At 46.7% G+C, this 16637-nt stretch overlaps 1 protein-coding gene across 12 annotated transcripts in view; it reads left to right on the top strand.

Moving 5' to 3' along the window:
- The window catches only part of BICRA (BRD4 interacting chromatin remodeling complex associated protein), a 78832-nt gene that overhangs the window by 38451 nt on the left and 23744 nt on the right, over positions 1-16637 (top strand). For all 12 annotated transcript variants that reach the window (XM_082438370.1, XM_082438371.1, XM_082438376.1 and 9 more), the window contains one exon: positions 15900-16000. The gene's annotated coding sequence lies outside the window, so the exon portion shown is untranslated. The remainder of the gene's footprint in view (positions 1-15899; positions 16001-16637) is intronic.

Raw genomic sequence — 16637 nt, 5'->3', positions numbered from 1 at the left:
TCAGTGGCTTTTAGTACACTAATAATGTTATGCAACCATCACCTCTGTCTAGTTTCCTGCCAACCCACCTATCTAGGATAATTTCGTTTGCCCAAAAGGAAACCCTATACCCATTAAGCAGTTTCTCTTCGTTTCTCCTCCCCCCAGCCCCTGGCAACCACTAATTTGCTTTCTGTCTCTATGGATTTACCTTTTCTGGACATTTCTTAGAAATGGAATCATACGATATGTGACCTTTTGTGTCTGTAGATTATTATTTGTAATCTTTTGGTTTCTTTGTGAGTACTTTCTTATGCCCTCTGTCTCTTTTTGTGAGGATAGTTTCATTAAAAGTTGATAACGTGATATAGAAGTCAAGTTACTCGAGAATGTACTGTCAAGCAAAGGGACATCATGGTCTCTGCTTTGGGACCTTGTACCCTTCTGAGGCACCTTGCTGCCTGGACCATCTATCACCTTCTGTCCAGCATCAATCCATGTATTGATTACCTGTCCAGCTGAATATGTTTTATCTCCGAGATTAGGGAATAAATAGAAATTGACATTTTACCAATGGAAAAGAACAGAGAGCCCAGGATGAGAGCCAGGCAACGTATGGACATCTGGTCTGAGGCCAAAGGGGCCAGTGGTCACATTGATGGGGAAGGGAGAGACTTAATAAACCAAGCTGGGGACCAAAAACTAGTCATTCATTTGGAAAGAGATGAAATGGGATCCCTACCTTACACCATATACCCCCAGATGGCTTAAGGATTCAAAGTCAGATGTAAACTGTCAATCTCAGTTTAGACTTTGGGGAAAGGCCAGTTTCTGAAACAAGACACACAAAGAGCTGCTGGGTGAGGAAGATTTGAAGACCTTGCATATCGCAGCTATTTTTCTCTGTCTCTGAGGCTCTGAGCAGCAGCCCTCCCTGCTTTGTCCTGGGTGGGAGGCCAACCCCTCTCCTAATAAGATAATTAGTAGCTTTGGGACCATCAGAATACCTTAGCGAGAAATGGCCTTAGCTGGAGCAGGTGCTAGATCAACCAAGAGAGCTGGTGTAAGGGTGCGTGTGCACTTCACATCCTGCCTGGCTGCCCACTTTTAGCTACTCTGCCCTGCTGTCCGTCTCAAATTCCAGCGGGCCCTTGACTCTGCTCTTTCCCCTACACCTCCTGGTCAATCCGTCTGCAGACCCTGTTGCTTTGCCATCAAATCCAGACTCCAACCACTTTTCGCCTCTTCCCCTGCAACCATTGCCTCCTCTCTGGGCTCCCTGCTCCCATCCTCGCCTGCTGCAATTCGTTCTCCACTCAGCAGACGGAGGGGTCCTGTGAAAACCCAAGTCACGTCACGTCCCTGGACTCACCCAGAATAAAAGCCCAAGTCCTCACCACGGCCCACCAGGCCCCTCATCGTGTCCTCAACCCCGCTTCACCTCCTTGCTGGTGCTCAAGCATCCCCAGCATGTTTCTGCCACAGGACCTTTGCATCTGCTGTTCCTTCTTCCTGGACCACCCTTCCCTGGGTGTCTGAATCGCTCCTTCCCTTACCTCCTGCACATCAGCTCAGACTCCCCTTTCTCTGTGAGGCCGCCCCAACCACTTTCGCTAAAAATGCACCCGCAGTCCTCCCCGCCCCCTCCCCATAGCACCTTTCTCCCGCCTCCGTGCTTTCCTCCTCTCGGCACCATGTCTTTGTTCGTGGTCTGACTCCTGCCCTAGAACGTGACCAGGAGAGTAGGGATGTCTGTTGTCCTTGCCGCTGTCTCCCCAGCACTGTTTTGTTGAGTGGGGCAGTGGAGAGTCCTGGGAAGGGGAAACCACGTGACCTCAAATCAAATGGATCTCTTTGGCCCGAGTGGGGAGCTGAGTTTAGAAGGGACCCGAGAGGAAGCCGGAGGCCGGTTAGCGACTCCCCTGCAGCCCTCCAGGCGGTGAGCACAGACAGGGTTAGACGGACGATGCTGCTTGTAAGTAAGCCCTGGTGGAGGGTGGGGGGCATTTGTTAAGAAACAGGACGAAGTGTGGCATCTTGAAACCAGGACCACAAACCCATGGCTGGCTCAGGACCTGCCCACCCAACTACCTGGCCCTCGTGGGGTAGACCTTAGGCTCCCACTTCTCAGGACTCCCCAGTGGTTCTGCCTCAAGCATCATGTGAGAGAAATAGGGCCATGATTAGGGAAGGCTCCTGACAAGTTCAGGAAGAAAAGAGTTTCCGCCGGGGAAGGGTAGAGGGAAGGGAGGTCGTGCCAGCAGATGCCCAGTTTTGCAGCATTTTCACGGACACTGGAAATGAGGCAGTGGGGTGTCCTGGAAGGCAGTCCAAGGATTTGGTGTCCTGAAGTCTGGGTTCAAATCCCAGTGTTCCTTTTACCACTGAATAGCTTTTTAGTTTGTGTGCATTCGGCTGCAAGTAACAGTTTACGCTGATGAGTGATGGCGGAAACTGTCCTCTTATTTTTTTTAACACATTTTTAAAAATTTACTTTTTGGGGTATTCCCTCGTGGTCCAGTGGTTAGGACTTGGACCCTTCACTGCTGTGGCCTGTGTTCAATCCCTGGTCAGGGAATGAAGATCCCTCAAGCCTTGGGGCATGGCCAAAAAAAATTAAAAAATTAAAAAAAAACTTTTGCTTTTTGGAATGGTTAGGACATTGGCTGAAAAACCAAAAACTATTTTTGAAAAATTTGCAGCGGAGTGTCTCCATCCCATCTTTGTCCCATCTGCTGGGTTCCCCTCCTAGTTCATCAGTGGGTTTAGTGCTGTAGAGATCCTTCTGGAAGTTCTTTAGACCTAGAAAGGCATTTAGGATATATAGCCGTTTTTTTTTTTTAATGGATGTATAGTTGATTTACTAGAATATATATTCTTGTATCTCCTCCCCACTGTCTTTAAGCAGACGGTAACGTTTTATACACACTGTTCTGCATTTTACTTTCGCACAGAGCAATAGTCGTGGAGAACTTTCTCTGTCAGTATATGGAGAACATCCTTGTTCCTTTTTTAAAAATAACATCTTTATTAACATATAATTCACATACCATGAAATTCACCCATCTAAAGCGTACAATTCAGCGCTTTCTAGTATATTCACAGGTTATATATTCAAGATTATATAATGTGCAACCATCACCACTATCTAGTTTCAGAACATTTTCATCACCCCCCCCAAAAAAAAATTTTGTGCCCGAGAGCAGCCACTTCAGATTCCTCCCTCTTCACAGCCTCTGGCAACCACTAATCTTTCTGTCTCTGTGCATTTGTCTATTCTGGACAGTTCATCAAATGGGATCATACAATATATGGTCCTTTGTGTCTGGCTTCTTTCACTCAGCATGATGCTTTCAAAGATCATCCATGTTGTACTGTGGTATATCAGTACCTCATTCCTTTTGATGTCTGAGTAATATCCCACCATACTGAGAGACCACGTTTTGTGGATCTATGCATCCACTGGTGGACATTTGGATTATTTCAACCTTTTGGCTATTATGAATAATGCTGCTATGGACATTTGTATACAAGTTTTTGTGTGAATGCATGTATTCATTTCTCTTGGGTATATATGTAGGAGTGAAATTGCTGGGTCACATGGTAACAGTGTTTAACTCTTTGGGGAGTTTCCCAGACTACCTTCCACTGAGGCTCTGCCATTTTCCATTCCCACCAGCAGTGTACGAGGGTTCTGATTTCTACATATCCTCACCAGCACTCATTATTGTCTGTCTTTTTGATTGTAGCCATACTACTGGGTGAAGCAGTCTCCACTTGTGGTTTTGATTTGCATTTCCCTGGTGGCTAATGATGTTGAGCATCTCTTCATGGGCTTGTTGGCCATTTGTATTCTTTCTAAAAAATTTTTTTAAAAATTTTACGTTGGAGTATAGTTGATTTACAATGTTGTGTTAATTTCAGGTATACAGCAAAGTGATTCAGTTATATATATACATATATCTATTCTTTTTCAGATTCTTTTCCCATATAGGTGGCCATTTGTATTCTTCATTCTTTTTTACAGCTGCATAGTATTCCCATTTAGATGGACCCAGTTTATTTAACCTGTTTTCCACTGATGGCCAGTGGATTACTTCCAATATCTCGCCGGTAGACACACACCTTGCCCTAAAAACCTCCTAATTGTATAATTTTGGATATGTCAGGTTGTACCTGTAGGATCAGGCCCATGAGTAAAATCTCCGGGTAAAGGGTAAATAAATGTGCTATAATCTTGACCAATATTTCCCTGTACAGTTGATTCTCGTTCCCACATGCCATATTTGTGAATTCATCTACCTGCTAAAATTTCTTTGTAACCCCCAGATCAGCACACCGGGTGCTTTCCCAGTCATTTACAGACATGTGCAGAGCAAATGAAAAATTTGAGTTGTCCTGTGTGCCTGTTCCCAGCTGAGATCGACCAGGGTGACCCTCTGTCTTCTTGTTTCAACTCTTACACCGTAGCCAAGTGGCTTTTTCTTGGTCGGTTTAGTGCCACGTTTTTCACATTTTGGGGCTTTTTGTTGCTGATTTAACTGTTTAAAATGCCCCCCAAACATTGTGCTGAAGTGTTGGCTAGTGTTCCTCAGTTCCAGAAGGCTGTGATGTGTCTCAGATGAGCTTCGTTTAGGTGTGAGTTACCGCGCCGTTGGTTATGGGTTCACTGCGAATGAATCAGCAGTATATATTAAATCAGGTGTCTTTAAACAGAAAGAAACGTGAAAACAAGGTTATGTATTGATCGGTTGATGAAAATGTTGGGACCAGAGGCTCATAAGAACCTGTATTTCCCCCAGGAGCAATAGTTCCTTATTCTGTAATTCAGTGTTTGTGGCAACTTTGTAGAACATAACTACCACGAATAACAAGAATCGATTGTGTAGGTTTTTTTTTGTTTTTTTACGCTATGCTTTACTGGGATACAAATTAAGTATAATAAAAGGCACAAACCTTAAGTGCACTGCTTGATGAATTTTGGCAAATATTACCTATGTAACCATCACCTGGATCTAGCTACAGACCATTTCCATCATCCCAGAAGATTTCCTCGTGGACCTTCCCAGTCAGTACTTAGCCCTCTCCCCCTCCTGCTGCCCCCTTAAGGCAATCACACCTCTGATTTTTTTCCCCATCAGTTTCACTAGAACTTTACTTCAAGGGATCACACAGTGAATGGTCTTTTGTGTCTGGCTTCCTTTCCTCAGCATGGTGGATTTGAGATTCATCCATGACCTTGCCTGTATCAGTAGTTTATTCCCTTTCATTATTAAGCTGTATTCAAGTGCGTGGATATAACATAGTTTGTTTCTCCATCTACCAGTCGATGGACACTGTGCTGTTTCCAACTTGGGGCTTTTGTGAATAATGCTGCTATGAAAATTTCTGTACAAATGTTTTTGTAGACATACTTTTCACATCCGTTAAGTCAATACCTTGGAGTGGAATTTCTGGGTCATAGAGTAGGTATATGTTTAACCTTAGTTAATTCAGGCTTTTAGTTCTCTTCTGGAACAAAACATCTAGTTGAAGGCCATTCCAGGGATATTTGGCAGCTCAGTATTGCCAGGCTGCTGGGTCTGTCTCTGATTCACTGGGCCTTCCCCCCTCAGGAGTGCAAAATGGCTGCTGTAGCACTGGCCGTTGTCACCATGCTTCATATCATTCTCTCAAGCACGAGAGAGTAGGGGCAAATAATCTTCCCAATGTAAGGCTCTGTCTTTTTTATCCAAATGTAAAAATCTTCCCAGGTCCACACTTGGCTGCAAAGGAGGCTGAGAAAGGAAGTTTCTGGCAAAGGGGCAAAAGGCCTATACTCACTGTGAGTCATCCTCTTAGGAGGGTACACTGCTGAATGGAACCAAATCCAAGTTCTGTTTAAAAGGATATCAGACTGAGACTGGCTGTTGGACCCTCCTGAGCCTCGGAGAGGACCCTGCGAGGCCACATTGTCAGGGGCCTGGATACTGGCTAGGAACTGGTGGCTTGTGTTCTATATAAGAGCAAGAGCCCCAAAAGGAAAACTAAAGAGACAAAAGCTTCTAGAGCAGTGGTCCTTGGACCAGCAGCAGCAGTATCACTTGGGAACTTGTTAGAAATGCAAATTTTCAGCACCACCACCCCCGCCCCCCCCCCCCCCCGCCCCTGCCCCCAACCTGCTGATTCTGAAATCCATTCTTTCATTCTTTATTTTAAAAGCCTTCCAGGTGACTCTGGTGCCTGCCCACGTTTAGGAACAAGTGGTCTAAAGCATGTGTGGAATGTTGTAGGGGCTTTTCTTTCCCCTTCGCTTCTCTTAACTCCATTTTTTCCTGAACTTGAAGTGTTCTCTTTTGCTTGATGCCCTGGGCAGCCCTGTGTGTCTGGTCAGTGTAATCGCTGCTTTTGTTCCCTTCACCCGACCCCGTTACCTGTTTCACTCCTCAGAGTTTCCCTGTTTTTTGTACACTAGTATTAAGAAAAAATTCAAAAACCTTTTCAGATGCCTGATTTTCTTGGCAAGTCTGTGGCTTTATAGCTTCATTTAGAACAGCGGCGAATGGCAAAAAGGGAAAAGAGAGAACATACCAAACATTTCTAGTGTGTGACTACCTGTGTAAACAAGGCTTTTAGGAGCTAGACACCAGTTGCTTTATGAGCAATCGAAGTTTTATAGGGCACGCTTTTATGTTGTTAAACTAATTCAGTGATTTTAGAACTCTAAAGGTCACTGAAAATAAAGGTGGTGTCGATTTTAATTGCTCTCCAAATAGCTCTTTCTTTCTCTCTCCCCAAAAGGCTGGGTGGATGGATAGATGAAAAGAGAGATGGCGAGGCCTGGATCTGGGCAGGAATAGTGGTCATGGAGAGGAGGAGATAAAGTGGAGAGATTTGGGAGGTGGAATGGGTAAGACTTGGGTGAGGGACTTCCCTGGTGGCACAGTGGTTAAGAATCCGCCTGCCAACGCAGGGAACATGGGTTCGATCCCTGGTCCGGGAAGATCCCACATGCTGCAGAGCAGCTAAGCCCGTGCACCACAACTAATGAGCCCACGTGCCACAACTACTGAAGCCCGTGCACCTAGAGCCCGTGCTCCGCCACAAGAGAAGCCACCACAGTGAGAAGCATGCACACCACAATGAAGAATAGCCCCCATTGCTGCAACTAGAGAAAGCCTGCATGCAGCAATGAAGACCCAGTGCAGCCAAAAATAAATAAATAAATTAATTAAAAAAAAAAAAAAGAGTTGGGTGAGTCAGAGGTGTGAGGTCAAAGTTGGTACTTAGTCTCTGGAGAGGGCTGTATCAGCTAGCTGCTGCCACATAACAAATAACCGCCAACTTTAGAGGCTGTTCTGGTTACTGTTACTGTTTAACAAATTACCCCAAAATGTAGCAGCTTAATGGAACAATTGTATTATGCTCACAGGTTTTATGGGCCAAGAATTTGACATGGAATTTGACATAGTGGGTCTCTGCTCCATGATGTCTGCGGTCTTGGCTGGGAAGACTTGCAGGCTGGGGGCTGAGGGCTTGTTCATATGCCATGCTTGGCGCCTGGGCTGGGATGACTTGAAGATAAGACCATCAACCAGAGCATCTACTCATGGTCTCTCCATGTGTCTAACTTAGGCTTCCCCATAGCATGGTGGCCTCAGAGCGGTCAGAATTCTATTAAGGTGGCTTAAGCCTTCCAGGGTAAATGTCCTGGTGGACATGGCAGAAACTGAATTGACTTTTATGACCTAGCTTCAGAAGTCACATAGTGGCACTTCTGTTGCACTGTCCTGGTTGAAGTAGTCACAAAGTTTCCTCAATTCAAGGGGACTGGCAAGATCGCGCTTTGGTAGATCATGGGAGGTTGGAGACATTATTTCAGCCATCTTTGGAAAACACGATGCGCCACAGTGGATTAAAACACAACTGTGATTCTAATGGTTGGAATTTGGCCTTGGGTACCTCTGGTTACTTCTCTCTTACCTGGGTGTGGTCAGCTGTAGGTCAGCTAGGCAGCTCTGCTTCTAGGGCTTGGCTGGCTGTGAGCTGGGATGATAGAGGTGATGGGCATGTGTCTCTTGTCCTCCAAAAGGCTAGCCTGGACTTTGTCGCATGGCAGCTGGGCAAAGAGTAGGCTCAGAAACGCACACCATCACTTCCACCACATTCTGTTGGCCAAGGCAAGTCAAAAGGCCAACCCAAGTTCAAGGGTTGGATAATAAATAGGAGGAGCTGTAAACAGTGGGACTAGGGAGAAGAAGAGTTTTTGGCCCCAGTGGTCTTTTTTTCAGATCCCCTTACCATCAGCCCTCTCCCATTTTGCTGGGCCTCTCTTCTCGATCAGCAGATTCACAGAGTACAGTCCTTGACCCACAGAAGGCTTTGAGAGTCCTTGTGATGGGCTGCAAGGATGTCTAGAAATGCCAACTTGTTTGTGTCAGGTTGTGTTTGACTGCAAATAATGGAAAACCTAACAGTGGCTTAAACTGTAAGGATTAAGAAGTCTGGAGGCAGGCAACCCATGAGGAGTTGTTAAGAACCTAGTCTTTTTCTCTCCTCTCATCAGTTATCCTCTGTAGGTAGGCTTATCAGCCTCAGATTTATTGCCTCATGATTGCACAATGGCTGCCACAACTCCAGTCTTCTCAACTGTATTCAAAGCTGGAAGCAGGAAGCAAAAGACTTTCTCCCTAGAGAAGCTCTGTCTTTATATTCTGGAAGAAAAACTTTCCCAAATTCTGTCTTCCCCAAAAGATTCATTGAGCAGAACCCAACTCTGTACACTTTGGCTTTTACTTATTTGCAAAACTATGGCTGGCCTAGCTGCTAGGAAGCCTGGGAAAGTGAATGGCTGATAAAGGGGATAGCAGTGCCACTGGCCTCGTCCAATTATTTTAAAGCTATTTTGGCCACAACCCACAGTAGGAAATATGTACACACAGAGACACACATAATTGAAACCAGTATCACAAACTGATCCTTTTGCTTACCCTGTGTGATGCCTTTTAATATTTTCTATTCTATCCCATTCCATTTGACCCTATACTCTTTAACTTAAAAGAAAGTTCCTTGTCGCAACCTGCTAATATGATTTCACAACCCTCAAAGGCGTGACCCATAGTTTGAAAAAGACTGACTGACTCAGAACGGCGTTTGTTTACATCTTGGAATTGGCAGGGGTTACCCCGAGCAGCATCAGGCTTCTGTGAGCAAGGCGAGGAGGGGTGGGGAAATGGTGTTTGGAAAAGCAACAGCTAGACTTTGCCACATCCTCTTCTCCACCTATCACTTCCCATCAGCAAATGGTAGAGTTCCGTCGACTTTCATTTTTATGACTTGCAAATAACCTGAGGGTTACTAGCATTAAATTAAATCTAAATTAAAATTAGCCTGTTCCTGGAGCTTTGTGGGGACTTTTAATTCTGTATCCTGCTCAGCAGCCTGGCTTCTGCACAACTCCTGATGACAACGCAAAACTCCAATGGCATTCCAAGTGCCGGAGGAATTCACACGATTTTCTGGAAGGACACTTTGTCATTGTTGCATCATGGCTGTTCTCTTGAGCTGGTTGTGGTTTCGCAAGCCCAGCTTTTCCTGCTTTTTATAGCCCAGTGGTGGAGAATGAGGTTCTTCAGAATCACAGGGTCTGAGTTCAAATTCTGGCCCCACAGTGTGGTTTGGGGCAAGTGTCCTGACCCCTGGGAGCCTCAGTTTCCTGAGCTGTGGGAAATGTTCCTCCTGCCTCCCCCGGGGACTGGGAGGAATCGATAGGTATGGGGTTAGCACAGGGCCTGATACCAAGGAAGCACTGGGGCAGGGTGGGCTCTTCTGAGATGTATCAGTCAGCTTCGGCTGAGTGATTTGCAGTAACGAGTGAGCCCTAGATCTCAGTGGCTGACAACAGCAAAGGCTCCTCTCTCACTCATGTGTCCGAGCTTCCTGCATTGGCTGTGGCTCTGTCAACGTATCCATGTCATGCCAGGGCTTGGGCAGAACTATGCAATGGCTTTTAAAGCTTCTGCTCTGAAGGAGCGCAAGACGTCCACTCCCCTGTGCGTAATTTGGGGTTGCAGCTTTGCATGCTAATTGTGTGTCCCCCGCCTCCCCTGGTCACTTTTTCAAAAGCTTTTTGAGTATGTGTGTGTCGAGGAAGGAGAGGGGCGTCTAATGTCACCCCTGGTTGAGAACCACTAGTCATGATCTTCCCCAAAGTCAAGGACTGGGTCTGCTTTTGTTCATTACGGTATCCTCAGCTCTCCCCCATGCTGGACACAGAGAAGGCGATTGGTAAATGCCTTTCTCACCAGGCTGCTCTTTGAACGAATGATTGGATTTGCTTAACCCCCTGTGCAAATTCATTTGTTCACCCCACAAATATTTAGTGACCCCCTACCGTGTGCCATGCTCTGTGCAGGCTCTGGGTGTCCCACAGGGAACAAAACAGACAAAAATCCCTGTCCTTGGGGGGGGTTGACATTTTGGTTGGGGAGACAGACAATAAAAAATCAGAGAGACGTATGATTTTTTGATGTTCAAGTATTTTCAAAGTAAAAAATTTTCATTTTGGAAAACCGCAAATGTGCACAAAATAGAATAGTGAATCATGGACCCCATCAACCAACTCTTTGCCAATTTCCAGTTTTCTGCCACTCTGACAGACCAGCGCTGTCCAAGAGAGCTTTCTGCCACCGTGGGAATGTTCTAGATCTGCGGTGTCCTGTGTGGTAGCCACCAGCCACGTGTGGCTGTCAAGCCCACGAAATGTGGCCACTGTGACCGCGAACTAAATGTTTAATTTCCGTTACACTTTTAAGGTAAATCTTTTTTATTTAAAACTTTCATATTCCTCATTGTTCCCTTTTTTCCCATTGGTTTACTGTGGTAAAATATACATAACAAAACTTACCATCTCAGCCCTTTCGAAGTGTACGATTCAGCGACATTAAGTGCGTTTGCATGGTTGTGCAACCTTCACCCCCATCCTTCTCCAGAACTTGTAGCATCTTGCAGAACTGAAACTCTGCACCCACTAAACAATAACTCCCGGTTTCTCCTCCCCTGCCCCCAGTCCCTGGCAACTGCCATTCGACTTCCTGTCTCTCCGTCATAAGTGGAATCAGATGGTATCTTTGTCTTTTTGTCACTGGCTCACTTCACTTAGCGTAAGGTCATCCATTGCCGTTGCTTGTGTCAGAATTTCCTCCCTGAATGATATTCCATTGTAAATAGACACCACATTTGGCTTATCCATTCATCTGTTGATGGACACTTGGGTTGTTTCTACCTTTTGGCTCTTGTGAATAGTGTTGCTGTGAACGTGGCTGTATAAATATGTCTTCAAGACCCTGCTTTCAATTCTTTTGTGTATATATCCAGAAGTGGACTTGCTGGGTCATATGCTAATTCTATTTTTAATTTTTTGAGGAACCGCCAAAGTGTTTTTCACAGCAGCTGCAACATTTTACGTTCCCACTAACTAACAGAGCACGAGGGTTCCAGTTTCTCCAGGTCCTCGGCAAGACTTGTTAATTTTGGGGTTTTATTTTTTTTAATTTATTTTTTATTTATTTTTTTGGCTGTGTTGGGTCTTCATTTCTGTGCTAGGGCTTTCTCTAGTTGCGGCAAGTGGGGGCCACTCTTCATCGCGGTGCGTGGGCCTCTCACTATCGCGGCCTCTCTTGTTGCGGAGCACAGGCTCCAGATGCGCAGGCTCAGTAGTTGTGGCTCACGGGCCTAGTTGCTCCACGGCATGTGGGATCTTCCCAGACCAGGGCTCGAACCCGTGTCCCCTGCATTGGCAGGCAGACTGTCAACCACTGCGCCACCAGGGAAGCCCAAGTTTTGGTTTTTGATAGTCGCCATTCTAATGGGGGTGAGGCAGCATCTGTGGTTTTGATTGCATTTCCCTAATGATTGGTGGTGTTGATCATCTTTTCCTGTGCTTATGGCCATTTGCATATCTTCTTTGGACAACTAACTACTCAAGTCATTTGCCCTAATTTCATTTCATTAGCTTGAACTTAAATGCACGTAGTCACACATGGCTCGTGGCTTCCGTATTGGACAGCGCAGGTCAGTATGCCCCTGAACTCCCAGAACTGGATTATTTTGCAGTAAATCACAGACATTTTATCATTTCACCCCTACGTATTTTAAGATGTATTTCTAAAAGGTAAGGACTCTAAAGGAAAAAAAAACTGAAAAACAAAAACACGATGCCATTGTTATACCTAGAATCTGAATCACAATTTCTTAGTATCATCAAATATCCAGACAGCATTCAAATTCTGTCTTTCCATTCTTAGTGGGTTCATTTGTGTCCTTCAAGGCTCCCTCTGTCTGCCGAGTTGAGAGCTGCAGGATCCTGGGTAGCCCTGTGCATGGGTGGGCAGGGGGCCTGTATCACTGGTTGTGTGTGGCCCATGGTTTCCCATTCACCACTCTATTTAGCCTCGTTTATCTCACCTGACAAATAGGGTAGCAACAGGGGTTTGGAAGGACCCAAGGAGACTTGGTACCTGGCAGTTTAAGTTGGACCATGTGCATAATCAAATGATATGTAAACCCTTCCATATGGTAACTCCATTTTTAGTTTTTTAAGGAGCCTCCATACTGTTCTCCATATTGGCTGCACCAATTTCCATTCCCACCAACAGTGTAGGAAGGTTCCCTTTTCCCCACACCGTCTCCAGCATTTATTATTTGTAGACTTTTTAATGATGGCCATTCTGACTGGTGTGAGGTGATACCTCATTGTAGTTTTGATTTGCATTTCTCTAATAATTAGCAATGTTGAGCATCTTTTCATGTGCCTGTTGGCCATTTGTATGTCTTCTTTGGAGAAATGACTATTTAGGTGTTCTGCCCACTTTTTGATTGGGTTGTTTGTTTTGTTGTTATTGAGTTGTATGAGCTGTTTGTATATTTTGGAAATTAAGCCCTTGTCAGTCACATCATTTGCAAATATCTTCTCCCAGGCTGTAGGCTGTATTTTCCTTTTGTTTATGGTTTCCTTTGCTGTGCAAAAGCGTATAAGTTTGATTAGGTCCCATTTGTTTATTTTTGCTTTTGTTTCTATTGCCTTGGGTGTAAACCCTTCAAAATGTGCTCAAGAGCCAAATGTGGCAAAAGGCACCAGGTGGAAAAGCTGGGGCCTGGGGACTTTTGTCCAACCTGACTGTGCTGTGGCCAGAAAGCTTTGGGAGTTGCCACACTAGGTAAGGTTCACAATGGCAGCTAAAATGATTGTGTAACAGTATCTATCGCTTACAAAATACTTTACTACACCTGAGGATTAAAGGCCTAAGAGCCTCTGCACTGCCATACGCAAAAATAAGGACTGTGATTGTGCCCATTTTACAGATGAGGACACTGAAGCCTAGAGTGGTGAAGTCACTTGCCCGACTTCAGCCCATGTGTGGGGAAGTGGGGATTTGAACTGCTGACTCCAACCCCAAACTGTCACCCCATGCTGGGCCTCTTGGCATCAACCTGATAGGCGACATAGATGGCAACCCTGGCACCTGAACGGGGGACCCACCTCAGAGGAACCCCCGGACCTGCTGATCATTGACAAATGGTTTTCTTTTTATTATGGAAACTTTCAAGAAGATGTAAATTAACTAGAATGGTGTACTGAAGCCCCCAGGTAGCCATCATCCAGCTCTAACAGTTACCAACATTTGCCATGTCTGTTAGCTCTCCCCACCACCCCCTCCCCCGACTACAACTCCATGCTGATTATTTATTTTGTACAGTTTTTTAAAGGTAAAATTAACATGCGTTGAATTGACATGTGTTGACATACACAAGTCTGAGCTGTGAATTTTTAAACCCCCATGTAACGGACACCCCATCACCATGGAGAACCTTGCCCTCTCCCCAGAAAGTCCCCCTCGTCCATTGCTCTGCTGTTACCATCTGAATGAAAACACATGGATCACAGATTCTCACAGGCTGGAGCCTCCCACTGGACATTCACCTGCAGATCCCATTTGGAGAGCCCTGTTCAGGAGACACCCACCTCCTGGCTCTACTTCTGGTCCGAGGTTTACAGAACTTGGGCCACACCCAAAGCTTGGGGCAGGGAGGAGGGGAGAGCCCACGTGGAGCTGGCGGCTCTCACGAAGCCACCTTGGGCGCTTGCGATCACCCTGGTCCAGGGCAGCGCACCTGGAATCTAGATGGGCCAGGATCCCGTGTTCCAGGGTCTTGTGACAGTTGCTTTCTAGATCTCTCCGGGGCCTGGGGCTCTCCATAAAAAGGAGAAGCAGCTCCCGTTCCTCCTCTCTTCTTCTGTCTGCTCGCTTTATCGCCTTTTTGGATCTGAGCTATCCCAAGCATTCACAAAATGCTAACAAAGGCTGTCACCCAGCTTCGTCTTATCTTGACGCTGTGGCCGTGTTTGCTTCGCATTTAAAAGAGAAACAGTATGATGAGAGGACCGTCTGTGGGATAGTGGTTAAGGGCGGGGACTCTGGAGTCAGCCTACCTTGGCTCAGACCCCAGCCTGACCGCTGACCGCTGGCGGGATCTAGGGCGTATGGCCCACCGTCCTGAGCCTCGCCTTCCTCATCTGTGGAATGGGGCTGCGAAAAGCACCTGCTTCATAGGGATTCAGAGATGGTGAACAGGCTAATACGTGCAGAGTACTGAAAACCAGCAGCCATCATCATCATCATCACAACCACCATCATCATTGTCATCAGGTCAATCCTTGTTATTCGTGGATTCCATATTTGTGAATCCGCCTATTTGCTAACATTGATAACCCCCAAATCAGTACTCATGGCGCTTTCCTGGTCACTTGCAGACGTGTGCAGAGCCATGAGTCTATCTGAGTCTCCCGATGCACGTGCTCCCAGCTGAGGTTGAAGGCGGCGACCCTCTCTGCCTCTCCGTTCAGCCCGAGAGCTATAAACAAGCATCCTCTTTAGTGCCCTGTTGTTTTGCACTTTTGTGCTTTCTGTTGGTGGTTTTGCTGTTAAAGACAGCCCCTCCCGTGTAGTGCTGAAGGGCTGCCCCATAAGCACAGGAAGGCTGCGATGTGCCCAATGGAGAAATCGCGCGTGTGAGATGACCTGCCCTCAGGCATGAGTTATAGCGCTGTTGGCCTTGAGCTCAGTGTGAGCGAATCAACGATTTATATTAAACAAGGTGTCTTTATTGTTTTTATTATTTTTTTATAAATTTATTTATTTATTATTTATGGCTGCGTTGGGTCTTCATTGCTGTGCGCGGGCTTTCTCTAGTTGCGGCGAGCAGGGGCTACTCTTCATTGCGGTGCGCGGGCTTCTCATTGTGGTGGCTTCTCTTGTTGCGGAGCGCGGGCTCTAGGTGCGTGGGCTCAGTAGTTGTGGCGCACGGGCTTAGTTGCTCCGCGGCATGTGGGATCTTCCCGGACCAGGGCTCGAACCCGTGTCCCCTGCTTTGGCAGGCGGATTCTTAACCACTGTGCCACCAGGGAAGTCCCAAACAAGGTGTCTTTAAACAGAAACGCACATAAACCAAGGGGATATATTGATGGGTTGATGAGAATGGGACCAGAGGCTGGCAGGAAGCTAATCCTGTCTCTCCCCAGGGGCGGCGGCTCAGCGGCCATAATCGCAAATTCGCGGTGACCATATAGGGGACATAAGCACCGCAGATGACGAGGCCTGACTGTATTTTGCTAGATTGAAGTGCTGATGGATTATATCATATAACGTTATATGCTGTTGCATGATGTGTGTGTGTGTGTGTGTGTGTATATATATGTATATATATACACACACACTATATGTAGATATACTGCGGTATGTCTGCATATATATATGTGATAATGTACAGTGTTGTTTCCTGTGGTTTTAAACTTGTATTTGACCTCTCGTGTCTCTGGCTACATCTTTCTCCTTTTCACTGACTGTCCCACTCACAGCCTCTCTCTCATTCTCTCTCCACAGCTGGCCCCCGAAAGGACACTCCCCAAGTCCCCAGCTGGGGGCCCTGCGTAGACCTGGAGTGGACGCCCCCTCCTTCCCTTCATGATTCGTTTGTAGCGCAGGTAACCAGCCAAGCATCCCGCTCATTCCCGGAGGGGCCGCGGTCCCCCGTCCACCTCCCCGGAAGGGACGTTCCTTCTTGGAAGAGCCTGGCTCAGCCACATCCTTCAGCCCCGCCCTCTCCAGCCTGGGCCCCCTGGGCCATTCGGGCCATTCCCCCAACCTCCATGCCATCTGCAGGCAGGATCTCCCTCCCCGCTTTCCGTCTTCTCCAGATTCTCTGCAGATCCTGCCTTGTCATTCCCTGGCCAGGCCTTGCCCACCTTAGGCTGGTTGGGAAGGGCAGGGGCTCGTAGGCCACAGAGCTGGTGACACGGGAAGACAGTGGGTGTGGGCGGAGATATGAAGCCGGAGAGAGTGTGTTATCTTTCTGCACCGATGCAGCAAGAGCCTTGGAAGGGCGTCTCTGGGGACAGTCCCCGGGGCCAGCTCTAGAGGCGAGGGTGATTGGTGTGTGAGGCTCCGGGGCCGTGTGTTTCTGTTCTAGACTGGGCTTGTTAACCCAGGGCCCATGAAGTGTGTACGTGTGTGCATACGTGTGTGTGTGTCCCATGACACACTTCCCCCTGGGAAAGAACGTGTAACATTTCTGGCCCACATGCACGTTTCTGGCAAGAGGGTCTTTTGCTTTCATCAGAC

This window comes from Balaenoptera physalus, assembly GCF_965194825.1.
Source record: "Balaenoptera physalus genome assembly, chromosome: 19".
Lineage (NCBI taxonomy): Eukaryota > Metazoa > Chordata > Mammalia > Artiodactyla > Balaenopteridae > Balaenoptera > Balaenoptera physalus.
Note: the sequence above shows the minus strand (reverse complement) of the source record. Positions and strands in the feature narration are given on the sequence as shown.